The 14,078-nt window shown below is 58.9% G+C and overlaps 1 long non-coding RNA gene across 1 annotated transcript; it reads right to left on the bottom strand.

Moving 5' to 3' along the window:
* Nucleotides 1–4,788: 4,788 nt before the first annotated feature.
* On the bottom strand, nt 4,789–13,371 carry LOC132662825 (uncharacterized). Its single transcript, XR_013551641.1, has 3 exons — nt 12,850–13,371; nt 10,194–10,339; nt 4,789–5,163 (listed from the first exon to the last, which is right to left on the bottom strand). It is a non-coding gene; the product is annotated as an uncharacterized LOC132662825 (long non-coding RNA).
* Between the last annotated feature and the right edge of the window lie 707 nt (nt 13,372–14,078).

The raw sequence follows: 14,078 nt of genomic DNA, 5'->3' as shown, positions 1-14,078 counted from the left end.
CTTCCTGTTGGAAATACCTAAGCACCTGCCAAGTGCTTGGCCCAGAGCCCAGCCTGGAGTAAGGGGCGGGGATGGTAAACTGCCATCACTATAATGAAGACAAGGTCGTGCAGGCACCGAGAAACAGCCCGATGATGGTCTTCGAAGACATGTTCTTGCTGTTTTCTAAGACAGGTGGTGGCCGTGTGTTTATAGTCCTTTGTTTCTCAGCAAACATATATCGTTGCCCACTGTGTACCCTGCACTGTGCTGGGGCAAGGGCACAGGGGAGAGTTAGACACCTCTCTCACAGCATCTCTATGGATAGATGTCCATGAACATCTTGGGGCTTGGGGTGTGGGTGTGGGTAGGGGTGGCTACTTCTGCCTGGAGTTGGAGCGTGCTTTCCCGAAGAGGTGATAAGTAAACTGAGTCATAAAGGAGGAGTAGGGGAAAGGGTAGGAGGCACAGCATGTGCAAAGTCTCAGAGGTGACTGCGTGGGGCCAGTCTGTTGTGTATTTGCAGCTCTGGGTTGGGGGATTGGTCCTGGGGGCTGAGGCCAGGTGATGTGGAGTGCGGGGCTCCGGGGTGATGAGCTGGGGCTTCGTCTTGCAGAGGGTCTGCGGGAGCTGAGGGTTCATGGGGGCAGGGACTTCGTTTGCCCCCCCTGGTGTCCCCAGGGTCTGCACCGAGTGTAGTTCAGGGACTGTTTGGGGACGAGCAGGAGCCACACAACTGGCAAAGGCTGAACCTACAGGGACTGGGCAGGAGATGATGGTTCCTTCAGGTGGTGCCAGCTGGGTGTTCACCGACCTTGCCCAGTTCCTGGCAGCAGGACCATCCTGCCTCTGCTGGCTGCCTCAGTCGGACTCAGCTCCCGGGAGGTCCCAGGCTCCCACTTGCCTCCTGCTTTTCCAGTGTCTCCTGCCTGAGCGTCACACGCTGCTGCTCACGTTCTCCCAGGAACCACCACCAGGTGGCGACATTGGCCACACTACGGGACTGGCCCCTCTCGCCCCCTGGCGGCCAAGAACAGGTCAGACGTAGGTCCCTGTGTGGTGGAGGGGGGGTTGGGGGGTTGGGGTGCGGGAGGATAAAGTCACTGGGTCCAGGGCGCTGGCTGTGCAAATGGGGAAACTGAGGCCCAGAGAGGGGAAGTGGTTTGCATGCATGAGCCCCATGCACAGAAGGACATAACCAGGTCTCTCCCATCCCAGGATGGGAGTCAGGGAGGGGCTCAGAGCCACAGATGCCTGGAAGCAAAGTGTGGTCCCCGAAGCGTGGGGGTGTCTGTGCACCCACAAAGTCTCAGGACAACTCCCCAAATCTGCATGGCAAAGGGACAGTGAACACCTCTGTGACATCAGGAAAGGGACCTTGAATGAGCAGAACTGTGGACATCACCATTTCGGACACTGGACAATACGAGGCGCACTGCCAACTGTCCATCCAGAGAAGGCTCGGGGTGTCACCTCCCAGCAGACTCACTCATCATGGCCCAGTAAAGGCCCTGCCACCAGGGGCCCCTGTGCACACTTGTGACTGACTAGAAACCTGGTCTTTGCAGGCCATGGAACCTAGGGGCCACGTGGCCTCAGTTTCCCCACCGCTAGAGTTTTCAGGCCCAACCCCATACCCTGCCCATGGTCCTAACCCATTTCCTAGTGGTGGCAGCGAGCCCAGGAAGGCTCTTCAGCAGTGGAGCCAGAGAACATTTCCTTTAGGAAGATGGATAGGGTGGAATCCCGGGGGCCAGCATGGAGGTGGGAGGAGGGGCCGGAACCTGTGTGTGGCTGACAGGGGCTGGGCCTATGCTGGGGACCTAGGGAATCTCTGCAGAGGCCCGGCCGCCCGCTTGGGGCAGTGAGGAACCGTGGCAGACTTCCCTCCCTGCAGCCCACCTACCAAGGGTTAACACCTTCCAGGCAAAGAACGGAAGGAGAAAACCGCTGTCCTGATTTGCTTAATGAACGTTAATTAAAAGGACAGAAGATACCAGACTCCTTCAGGACAGAGATGAAAGGCCTGTTAATTAAATCTGGGGAGATGGGGCCAGGACCCCGCTGATCCCACCTGACAGCTCCTCCTTGGAGCCCGGGATTGGGGTGCTAGCACAAAGGGAATCGTAGCCCCCTTCCCCGGCCTTGAGGCCCTGCCCTGATGGTCACTCGGGTGGGTCCTGCCCCTCTGGGGTGCCTCGTTTTCCCTATCTGGACAGCAAGAGCATTGGCCGAGGTGGTTTCCCATGACACCCCGTCTGGCTCCAAGGCTCTGTAAGTCTGTGCTCTTTGTCTGCGTGTCTGGGCCTCAGTCTTCCCTTCTGTTAAGTAGGGAGACTCTACCTGCTCAGCGGATAGGCAGACAAGGCGTGACATCAGGCTTGGGGATCTGCCCCGGGGAATTTAGTGACTGGCTATAGCTGGCCCCCGGGCCCGTGCTGCCAGGTTCAAGCCCGTCTGTCTGCACCGCGACCACCTTCCTGGGGCACCATCCTGTATCTCTCAGCAAGGACAAGGTGGCCATCACAGAGGCTTCCTGGGGGTCGGGCCTGGGCTGAGTGCATCACATGCCCAGGTAAGCGTAAACAGGGAAACTGAGAGGCTCAGCCAGAGGCAGTCCCTTGCCCAAGTCAGTGACGGAGCCTGGATTCAAACCCCAATGTCCCTGGCTCCAGAACCTATGCTCTTTTCTCCTTGACTCTTGTTTCATTCATTAATTCATTCCTTCAGGGAGCAGCTGTGCTGGGCGCTGGGGTTGCCACGGTGCAGGCAGTGGGTGGTCCATGAACTCAGGGGGCTTCCTGCGGGATTAGGGAGGGAGACGGTGACCCAGGAAACAAACTGATGAATCAGGTAGTGACAGGTCACGGTAAGAGCCACAGAGGAAATAGATGAGGGGATGGGATGGACTCCAAAAGGGGATGAGTTTTAGTTTGGGCAGTCAGGGGAGGCTTCTCGAAGGAGGCGACAGATCGGCAGAGACCTGCAAGATGGGATGGGGGCAGGGTGGGAAGGGAGGGCTCCCACTGATGGGAGCTGACAGGGGGCCCCTCCGCTGTCAACCTCATGGAGCGTCCTTTCCCTGGAGTTAACAAGTTCCGACAGGCCGAGGGACATGGCTGGCCTCGGGTATGGCACCACTGAGTCCCCCCACTGCTGCTGTGCCCAGCCGGAGCAGGCCTGAGCCCAGAATGAGTCAGCCCTGGGAAGCCCTTCAAAGGGAAGGGGCCCAGAAGGACAAAGAATGCCCCCTCTTCTGGGTGGTTTGGGGACCAGAGTCTGGGCTACAGAGGAGGCTCCCTGGACAGACATTTACTGTGTCCATGTGCCAAGCCCTGGGGACGGCATGATGGCAAAACTGTCCTTGCACTTGGGGGACCCAGATGATAAACCGGTGATTATAACCCAGAGCAGTCAGGTAAGCCCTGGGGCGGTGAGCACCCAGTCTAGAAAGGCCAGGGAAGTCTTTCTGGAGGAGGTGGGGTCAGCGGAGAGCTGGAGAGGAGATGGTCAGGAAAAAGGGACGGGGATGGGCATTCCAGGAGAGGGAACAGAAGGTGGAAGGCTCAGAGGCAGAACTGTGCAGGACTTAAGGAAGCTGTGTGGCCGGAGGTGTGAGTTTGAGAAGAGGCAAGGTGGCGTGACAGAGGTGGGAGCCGGGGGGCGGGGGTCAGGGTGCAGCACGCTATGTCCTGCTGAAGAGCCCACACTTCACCTGGGGGCAGCCGGCGACTGTGGGAAGGTTTCAACAGAGATGAGACGGAGCAGGTTTTGTCCTGGAAACCCCTCCCTGGCGGCTGCAGGTAGAAGAGAGTGGCTGCAAGGGTGGGCGCAAGCAGTCTGGAAGCTTCTGTAGGAGTCAGGGAGAGAGGGTGGCGGCCCGGACAGGAGCAGGGGCTGGGCGAGCTCTGGAGGTCCCGGAGAGGAAAACCACCAGTCGGACCGGAAGGAGGTCTCTGTCTGGGCCACCTGGGGAGGGGTGCTGTCCTGAACTGGGGCACAGGCTGAGAAGCAGGTCCGGGGAGATGGGGAGGTCACTTTTAAGTACTGACAGCATCTGTCCTGGAGATCATCCAAGAGAGGTCTCCAAGAGGCCAGACGCTTCTCCCTGCTTGGCCCCTCCCTTGCTGTGTGTCCTTGGGCAAGTCCCTTCCCCTCTCTGGGCCTCAGAATTCCCACCTGTATGCTAGAAGGTGGCACAGAATGGCCACTGAGGCCTGTCTGGAGTGGCTTCCCCTCCCTAAACCTCTCCCGGGGGTCCAGGCTGCCCCCTCGCCGGCGAGAGCCTCCCCCGCTAGACCCAGCCTCTGGCCCCTGCTAGTCTGGCTCCTACTTCCTCTGGGCACACAGGGTCTAGGACAGCAACCCGTGGCCCTGGGACTCCTTGAGGAAATGCCCGTGGCCAGGTCCATGCAGGCTGGCCCTGCCACGCCCAGACCTTGCCCACACACAGCTGAAGTGTGTGAGGTGCTGTTCACGGATGGGCCCAGCCAGGGCTCCCGGGGCCGTGGAACCCACCCCGTGGGTAAACATCCAAGCTGCCCCCAGTGTCTACCCCCACCCCGGACTAGGGATCCCTTGAGGGTATCCCTGACTCACCCCCTGGGCAGGTGGCAGACTGGGTGCCCACGCGGTATGAATGAACGGATGATGAATGACTGGTGAATACATAAATAGTACGTGAAGAAAGGGCCCACACGCCCGCCGTCCTCTCCCGCTGGCCACGCTTCCCGGCCACGCCGGCCTCCTTCCCCAAACAGAGCGCATTCCTGCCACGGGGCTTTTGCACATGCTGTGCTTATGCCTGGAGCCCTGTTCCCGGAGATCTCGGCAGCCCTCCCTGCCCCAAGGTCCCTGTATGAAGAGGCCGTCGTCCCAGAGCTCCTGACCGTCCTCTGTGCGTCCTACCGAGGCACGCTGCGTTGTTTTGCTCCCTAACCTTCGCCACGCCGGGGGCGCCAAATCTGCACTCGCTGGTTTTCCTCTGGTCTGTCTCCTCCATCAGACTGTGAGCTCCCTGAGGGGGTGGGCTGTGCTGCCCTCCCCACCCCTGCTCAGGGCCCAGCAGGTGCCCGTGTGGGATGAATCAATGGAGACGTAGTATCCATCGGGCGCAAAGCAGCAGGAGCAGGGGCGCAGGGTGACCGGCTCCGTGCAGACGCTGGTCCTCACCGGGGGTTCCCCCTGCAGGGAAAACCCGGCCACCAGACATAATTTCATTTCAGAGCTTTTTGTGCTGAGGACAAGGAAACAGCAATTATAAGTCAGCAGCAGAACCCAGCAAGGAAGGGGAGGGCACGGGAAAGCAATACTGCCCTCCAGCTGCCCTGGGGATTCTGAATCGGTGCTGTGAACACCTCTGGGACCATGTTGGGACCCCCAGGCCTGAGTTGGACCCCGTCTGTCCCTAGGGCCTGGCACCACCCTGCAGGGGCTCCCATGGCCTTTGGGTAAAGGCAGCCCCTCAGACCTTACCTCCTCAAATCCCAGAACTCCTGCCTCATTTGGCCAGCCTCTTCCAGACACTCAGACATACTAGGTCCCCTCCTACCCCAGGACCCTTGCACCTACCAGTCTCTCCATCTGAAATGCTCTCTCCCTGATTCTTGTTCCTCCTCTTGGCCTCAGGCTCAGGATAATGTCGCTTCCTGAGGAAGCCCTCCCCGGTAACCCGCTCCTGATTTCATGTCACCTCTAATAGTCATTATCAGTCCCATGTTCTTTGTTCCCACTAGACTGCCACGCCCGGAGGGCAAGAATCGCGCAGTTTCCTGCTCTGTTCCTGACACACACCCCAGGCAGGATTCACACGAGGTGGTCAAACGCAGGTGAGCGAGCGAGCGAGCGAGCGAGGGAAGGAAATCGGGTGCAAGGAAGGAGGGAGGATGGACAGAGAGCGGGCAGGAAGTAAGGAGAAAGCCGTCTGGCTGTGAGGCCCAGGCCGTGGTTGGGCTCCTCTCCCAGCGTGCGGGCCCTTTAAGGGGGTGAAGGCCAAGGGCAGGGAAGAAGCTGGCGGGCCCATGACGGGGAAGTGATCTACTCCTGCGCCTCTGCCTTCACGTGGCTTTATTTTGAAAACGTGAACTTTACAAATGTCAGGGAAAGGTGGGATTCTCAGCCGGGGACCCGGAGAAGCCGATTAGCATTCCCCGTGCCAGCGCTAATGGGGCCGTGCATAGGCTGCGGGAAATTTATGCCGCCTGCCGGGGCCGATGCTGAGGCCAAGGCAGGAGAGTCTAACACATAAAACGGCAAGGCTGTCAAATCTATGCGTCCCCCAGGAGGACACGGGGCCACCGTGGGGACGCCCGGAGGACGGGAGGCGGGAGGAGTATCCCCCGCAGGTGGTGGAGGCCATGGGGGGGCCGGGCGGGGTGAGGGGACCCCCCTGTTTGCTGCACCCTGGGAGGGGTGACCCCTCATCCTCCCTCCATCAGGCCGGGCCCTATCCCTGCCCACCGGGCGACCAAATCGTGCTGATTCCTCCTCACGGGGCCCTGCTGGGGGCGGGGGGCATGCTTCCGATGAAGAGACAGACGGTCAGGGAAGCAGAGTCACTCAGCTGGGCGGGTCAGGACGGTTCTCTCTGACTGTTAGCGGCCTCCTTGCCCTGCCCTCCCCCACCTTCCCCAGTTTCCAAGACAAACCTCGTTTAGGACGGTCCCCACCATCAGCGCCCAATTAGAGTCCCCTCCGAGCGAGCGCGTGGAGGGAGTTCTGCATGGGCCTCGGAGCACTAAACACACCCTTCCCTCTGCTGGAACACCCTTCCCCACCACACCTGCTCCACGGTTTACTGCTGTCTGTGCCCACCCCGCGGCAGGGGAATTTGGGTCTTCAGCGAAGAGAATTCTTTGCAAATCCCCTTTCGGGCACTGCGGGGTCTTGGGGATGTGTTGGGAGCTGTCAGCCTTCCATCTGGATCTCTGTGTGTGTGTGTGTGTGTGTGTGTGTGTGTGTGTGTGTGTAGGAGGAGGGACAGTGCCCGGATCTGACAGGGGAGGGAGGCCCCGGGAGCCCCGGGCCACGGCAGGGCTGTCACAGGCCCCACAGCCTGGCTGGGCTGGGGCCAAGCAGGGCTCAGAGCCCACTCTGGGACCGGGAGACACAGAAGGTGAGGGCAGTTGAGGGGTTGGCAGGTTCGGGGCCTCTGGCCCCTCGGGGACAGTCCCTGAGGGGCTCAGGAAGATGCTTTACAGATCACTCCAATCATGGGCGCAGGAGTCCGTATGTGACGAAGGCCCCAGAGCAGCCAGGGAGGGGAGACTTGAGGCTGGTCCCCAAGGCTGTCCAGCTGTGTCCTCCCGCGGGCCGCGTTCTGTCCCTCAGAAGAGGCGGGGGCCTGGGACAGTGCCGGGGACCAGTGATGACCCCGGGCCCCAGCCACTGAGTGCTTCTGTCACCCCCAGAACGGGGCCTTGCTGAGGGCAGGGACGCGGTCTGCCAGTTCCCGAGACTCGTCACACCCTAAGTGCCGGGTCAGTGCTGCGTATGGAGTGCATGCCCAGCCCTGTGCCCTGAGCCGTGCACAGGGTCTCCTCCATGGTCGAAGCCACCCCTGCTCTCAGATGAAGCGGCCAGGCTCAGGGACGGGGGACCTGCCCGGGCTCCCAGGGCTCAGAGGTGTGAGCGCTTCGTTCCGAAGACGTGGTTGGACTCCAGAGCGGAAGCACGGCTCGGCCGTTGGCTTGGGGTTCCCGTGGGAGGGCCAGGCAGGGGGCACATGTCACGAGTCGGCCGTGTTCTCCACACTCAGAAGAGCTAGCGGGGACCGGGCCTCCGGGGTCCCTGCGAGCCAGCGGCCAGAGGCTCGGGCTTGGGTCCTGAGTGGGGACTCCGTGGCCTGGTGACAGACAGAGGCCAGGCAGGGAAGCCTGCCAGCGGAGGCCCCTAAATAACGGGGAGTGACCAGCATGTCTGCTCCCTGTCCCAGTCGGGGGACAGGCTCTGCCTTCATAACGCGTGATCGATGGGCCTAATATGGGACTGGAGACGGCGGGCTGGCAGCCCCGGCCCGGCCCGCCGGCTGCCATTTGCCCATATATTTATTTATTTATGCATTCTCCTCCGTGGCAAAAGCCCAAAGACAATAAAAGAAATTGAATTGCATATCAGATGGGACATCAGAGGGAGATACGGCCATAAATCGCGTCGTATTTATTCCATAAATATCAGCGCCTCCCGAATAGCCAGTGCCCGTTATGAAGTTATAATCAGGAATCTGGTCCCACGACGCTCACCACGGGCTCCTCCCCCACTAGACAAACAGGCTGGGTCCCCAAAATAAATAACGGCTTCCTCTGGCCACCTGCCCCCCACCGAGGCAGGCATCTGCGCGCCCGGACGCGACGCTGCCTCCGCCCCAAGCAAGGAGCAGAGTCTACAGGAAAGGGCAGGAGGAGGCTGGCTTTGCAGTGTGCCCAGGCCCCGGGGGGTGGGAGGGGGAGAGTTAGCTTCTCCAGGCCCTCTCCCCCCCCTCCCCCTGCCCACCTGCCCCGCTAACCCCTGATCGGAGCCGTCACTCCCTCCTCTCTGTCTATGCCGGTTTTCTGCCAAGGTATCCTTTCCATTCAGTAAAATGCACACGGTAAGCGTGCAGCTTGATGAATCCACGCACATCTTCCTTAGCGCTACGTCCCCGTCGCGGGCGCCCCTGCAACGGAAGCTGCACTTCTGTCCCCTCGGGTCATCTCGCAGGTTCTGGAATTTCGGCAGCCTGCAGTCGCGTCGCTTGTGTTCTCTCGTGTCTGTTTTCTCGCGGGTCCTGTGTCAACTTCACCTCCATCCTGGGACCCAGATCAGTGCCTGGCATAGGACGGAGACTCAGCCAGTGTGGGTGGAACAACTGAAAGGAGTCAGCGGCGGGTAACGTGGCATTTTGACCTGACTCTTTTTAAAGGTGGAGGTGAAATTGACACAGCACAAAATTAACCGTTTTAAAAGTGCGCAACCTGGCGGCGTGTGGCGCATCCACGCTGCTGAGCAGCCACCGTCCCCGTCTTGTTCCAAACGACAGCCTTTCGGACGTGGCCTCATCAGCCTGTGACGTGGCCTCACTTTCTCTCTTTAGCAACCGATGTGTCTCTGAGGTCCTCTCCGGCTCCCTCCCAGCCCCGGGTCTTCGTGTGCCCTTGAACTTCTCTTCTCCGGTGTTTACGGATGGTCCAAATATCCCACCTTGAAGGTTGGCTGATGTGCCCAGCGCCCTTCCCGGGGAGGGAAGCGTCTGGTGGGGCTCCCCCTCCCCGCCCCCTGCTGGCCGCTCTGCCTGGGTCCTCAGGTCCCCTGGGCAAACTTCGGCTCTGCCCGTCTCCCCCGTGCCCCTGGCCTCCCTCATCAGCCTGCAAGAATCTTTCCTTTCCTTTCCTTTGGCTAATAACTGGGGCAGGGGAGGAGGACCCAATTTATTCCACAGCAAATAAAGAGCTGCCATGATAAAGTTGGGGGGAGAAAGTTGAAAGGAGGAAAAATACCTTGGGTAATGACATCTCCTGCGTCTTTATATTCGGAAACGGATCGTTCTGGACGCGGGCAGAAGGCCTGATTTAATATCCTCATGGAAAATACTGCACCTGATCCAATTACCACGGGAATTTTGATACAGTCAGCAGTCAAGATGAAACGTTCAGAGGCGCTCGCGGCAGGAGGAAACACAGAGACCGAATTACCCCGACTCCTCTGGGGGCATATAAGCGGTTCGGGTCACGGTAAGGGCACCTCGGGCCAAGCTGGGGGGCTCGACTGAGGCCAGCGTGCTGCCATCGGCCCCCGTGGCCACGCTGGTCAGTCCCTTGGCAATCCGTCACGTTGCCTTCTAGCCAGCGGGAGCCCTTGGGTTGGAATCCCGGCGTGGCAGGCGAGGGTCCACGCGGAGAGGTGTCCCCACGCACCCTTGCCAAACCCTGACCAGACTGCTGCCTGAAAAACCCTCCGTGTGTCCTCCTGGCCCAGTCTCCAGGCCACCAGGCTGGCTCTGGCTCGGCCACCAGTCAGTTCTCCCTATTACGTGCACTCCGAGCCCTTGCCCTTTGCTGCACAACATTGGCCGTGACTATAATCCAGAAACATCTGAGCTCTGCCTATTGAACATCCGTCTCCCCCCGCTGGATTTGGGCTGCACAAACATACAGGTGCCAGAGGCTGCTGCGTCTGTCCTGTGCTGGCCACGCAGCCTTGGGGAAGGTTCTAGACTCCCTGAGCCTCAGTGGACTGACCTGCACACATCCCGGAGGGGGCAGGAGGATCCGGCAAGATGCTGACGAGGAGGAATGTGATAAGGAGCGAAGGTTCTACAGCCAGGTTCTTCGGGGGCCATGACCCTGCTGTGCCACTCACCAGCCCCACGACTCGGTTGCCTCATCTGTGAAATGGGTCATCATGGCAATTACACCGGTTAATATATATCTAATGAGCTCCATAGCAGGGTTACCATGTTGAGTTCCCCACCCCTTCCTGGATTTTGGTGGAGCTCCATGTATCTTTCCCCCCCTTGAATGGGGCGGCGACTAAAAGCCCTGGGGTGTCCCCACCATCGCAGAGCTGTGGGGCAGGGCCTGGATCAAGGCACCAAGTGTTTCCCACCAGAGTCAGACATTAGCCCATTCACCACTAACCCGTGATCACAGCCGGGTCTGTTACCTCTGGAACCCACCTCTTAGGAAGGGACACGGCAGACCAGGTACACAGGAGGACGTGCTTGTTTGTTTATTTATTTAAAGCTTAGTTATCTTGAGAGAGAGAAAGAGAGAGCACGCACAAGCTGGGGAGGGGCAGAGAAGAGAGGGAATCCCAAGCAGGCTCCACACCGTCAGTGCAGAGCCCGATGTGGGGCTCGAACCCACAAACCGTGAGATGATGACCTGAGCCGAGATCAAGAGTCAGACGCCTAAGTGACTGTGCCACCCAGGCGCCCCTGTTTTTTTTTTAATGTTTATTTATGGGGGGGGGGGGCTGTGGAGGAGCAGAGAGAGACAGTTTACGTACTGAACTGTGAGACGCTGACCTGAATCTACGTAGGATGCTTAACCGACTGAGCCACCCGGGCGCCCAAGGAGGAACGTAACCTCCTGAGTGAATCAACAACCTGGGTGGGCTTTTGTGCACCGAAAAGATTACCCAGACAATGACTTTGATTTTAAACATTAACATGTGATTCATGAACGTTACACATTCAAAAAATGCACCTCTTTCTTGAGCTTTTAAGCTCACTTTACATACTTACTATTCTATTTCTATTTACATATTTATAAACTTAGCACATTTGAACAATCCTTTGTAAGGGCCCTTTGATTACTGTTTGGTCCCATTTATAAAACTAGTTAATCAAGCGCCTTTAAACATTTTAAGCTGCATGAAGAAGTTGAACGTGTTCCATTTCTTTTTTGGTATATTCAGTGGTCTGAGAACCCAGCCTCTCTGCAGACGGAAGCATATGGTTCATACGCTGCATTTATAAACGCTGTTAACATCGAGCACTGTTTCTGAACTTCCCCAAAGCGCAACGTAAAACCCCAATTCTATTTATCGTTTATCTTTTTTAATGTTTGTTTTTGAAGGAGAGAGAGAGAGAGACAGAGTATGAGCGGGGGAGGGGCAGAAAAGAGAGGGAGACACAGAACCCGAAGCAGGCTCCAGGCCCTGAGCGGTCAGCACAGAGCCCGACGTGGGGCTCGAGCTCATGAGCCGCGAGATCACGACCCGAGCCGAAGTCAGACGCTTAACTGAGCCACCCAGGTGCCCCTAAGACCCCACTTCTAAATCAAGCGCTCACTTCCATATTTTATTTTTTTATTATTTTATTTTATTTTATTTTTTTTTTCACTTCCATATTTTAAATTTAAATCACAAGGCTGGGCTAGTATCTTAATCAGCAAGATAGTCTTGAAACTTAGAAACGCTCACACCTGTGCACCCTCAAGATGAAGATATTATCGTTACCATTTTGATTCTCTTAAATGTGTCTATTCTTTTTTTTTTTAACCTTATTTACTTATTTTGAGAGAGAGAGAGAGAGAGAGCGAGAGCACGAGCAGGGGAGGGGCAGAGACAGGGAGAGAGAGAGAATCCCAAGCAGGCTTCATGCTTTCAGCGCGGAGCCCAACGCGGGGCTTGAACCCACAAACCGCAAGATCACGACCCAAGCCGAAATCAAGAGTCGGACGCCTAACCGGCTGAGCCACCCAGGCGCCCCTTAAATATGTCCATTCTTGATTCTAAGCCTTCTTGAGGTTGAATGATGCTAGCCTGGCACGGGCACGATTTTGCTGCACCTACCTAGAGATTTGAGGATTGCGTTCTCAGCTGGCTGAGTGTTTTAAGGACCCGCTGGCCTGGCTGGGGCGCCCACCTGCCCAGCCTCCACCTCCCGGGGCCTGGGCCCAGTGCTGGCCTCCCGGGGGCCCCTGGCTGGCCAGGGTGAGCCCCTCAGCCCTCATTCTTCTCTCTGCTCACGCCCCCCACGCCCCAGTTGATTGGATTCCGCTAATCGGTTTACTGATTCATTCTCCCCTGAACACTTCATATTCCTCCTCTCAGTTAGGACCTCCGCCATGGAGGACGCTTAATGACAGATGATTGGATTCTGTGTGCCTCCCAGGGCTTTTGTCACACTTCTGAGGTCACCGCAAGGACGGGGGGGTGGGGGTGGAGGCTTGGCCGCTACCCAGGAGGAAGTGGCCGCGAGGAGCTTGGCTGCAGGACCACGCGGCCACCTCAGTCTCTCCACCTTTGCCAGTCGATGTCCGCGTGTCCTGGGCCGCCAGAAGCCACGGAACACTGGGACAGCTGGAAGGAGGGTGGGGAAGGCCTGGGGCTTCGAATCACCCCAGCCTGGACTGCGGGGCAGTTGGCTGCTGGTTCTCTGCACCTCACCTGTGAAGCAAACCGCAGACAAGTGGGTCTTAGAGCTTCCTCCTGGGCAGGGTGGCTGTGAGCACTGAGAAGGGCCTGGTAGCCAGTGAGCCCCAACTAAATGTCAGTCCCTTCCAGGCGGCAGCTGCATCCGGAGCTCCACCCAGGAGAGGCTAGGACGCGGCAGGAAACACCTGCTGGTGGGAGGGGCTGCCCGCAAGAGTGCGCGCTCCTCCTTCTCAACGACCTGGTCAGCACTGGGGCTCAGAGAGGTTAAGTAACTTGCCCACAGTCACACAGCTTAGAAAAGGTGGAGCTGGGGGTTGCCCTCAGGCCAGTCTGAACCCTCCGTCCCTTCGTCTTGGCCCCGGTGCTGTCCCCCTCCCTGTGGCTGTGGGCCCCCAAATCCCGGCTTGGGCCGGACGAGACGGAAGCAGCAGGAGGAGGCAGCCGTGACTGAGCTGTTTACACAGCGGAGAGGATTCCCTTCCATCTCCCATCACTCCCCCTTCAATGATCTCACCACCAGGAACCCGAGAGAATCGGAGCCACTGTGAAGGAGGCATCTCTCAGATGAAAGCTGCAGCCGGCATCCCCGCGACAGGGGCACCTGCTGGCGACGGGGGCACCTGCTGGCCCCTCGGCCCCTCTCGGGGCGGCTCCCTGGGGAGGCTGGGGGCTGCGGGAAGGGCAAGGTGGATAGGGGTCTCCTTCTAGCCTCCCCTCCCTCCCCACCAGCGCCAGCCATGGCCTGGGAAGGTTGTCTTGGTAACTCGGGCTGAATTCCTGCTTACCATCTTGCTGGGATTTCTCTCCCTGTGATGAAAGGCTCGTGGAGGGGAGGAGAGGCAGAGCCAGCCCAGCACCCTCCTTCCGGGGCGCTGCTGACTTCATAAGAGATGCCGCTTTTCTGCAGGAAGCCTCAACCGCAGGCTCATGATGTGCGGGGCGGGGTGGGGGGCAGGGGCAGGGTCTTCCTGAAGCCCGGACCCCCACGGGGAAAGTCCTCAGGTCCCAAACACCCTCCCGGGCTGGAAAACCCCAGGGCGAGCCTGTGGCTCTGGGGACAGTGGAGGCGGGAGGCTCTTAAGAGGGGGCACAGCAGCCCAGTGGTTTGCACAGCGCTGGATGGGCTGGGGCCCCTCTGCTCACGGGCTGGATGGCCTTTCCTGCCGGGTGCCAGGGACGTGATGGCTCCCTGGGGCAGCCCCAGCCACATGGGCCGGTGACACCATTGCCAGGATGCTGTG

The sequence above is a fragment of the Panthera onca genome, chromosome D4 (genome assembly GCF_046562875.1).
Source record: "Panthera onca isolate mPanOnc1 chromosome D4, mPanOnc1 haplotype 2, whole genome shotgun sequence".
Lineage (NCBI taxonomy): Eukaryota > Metazoa > Chordata > Mammalia > Carnivora > Felidae > Panthera > Panthera onca.
This window is presented reverse-complemented; position numbering and strand designations above follow the sequence as displayed.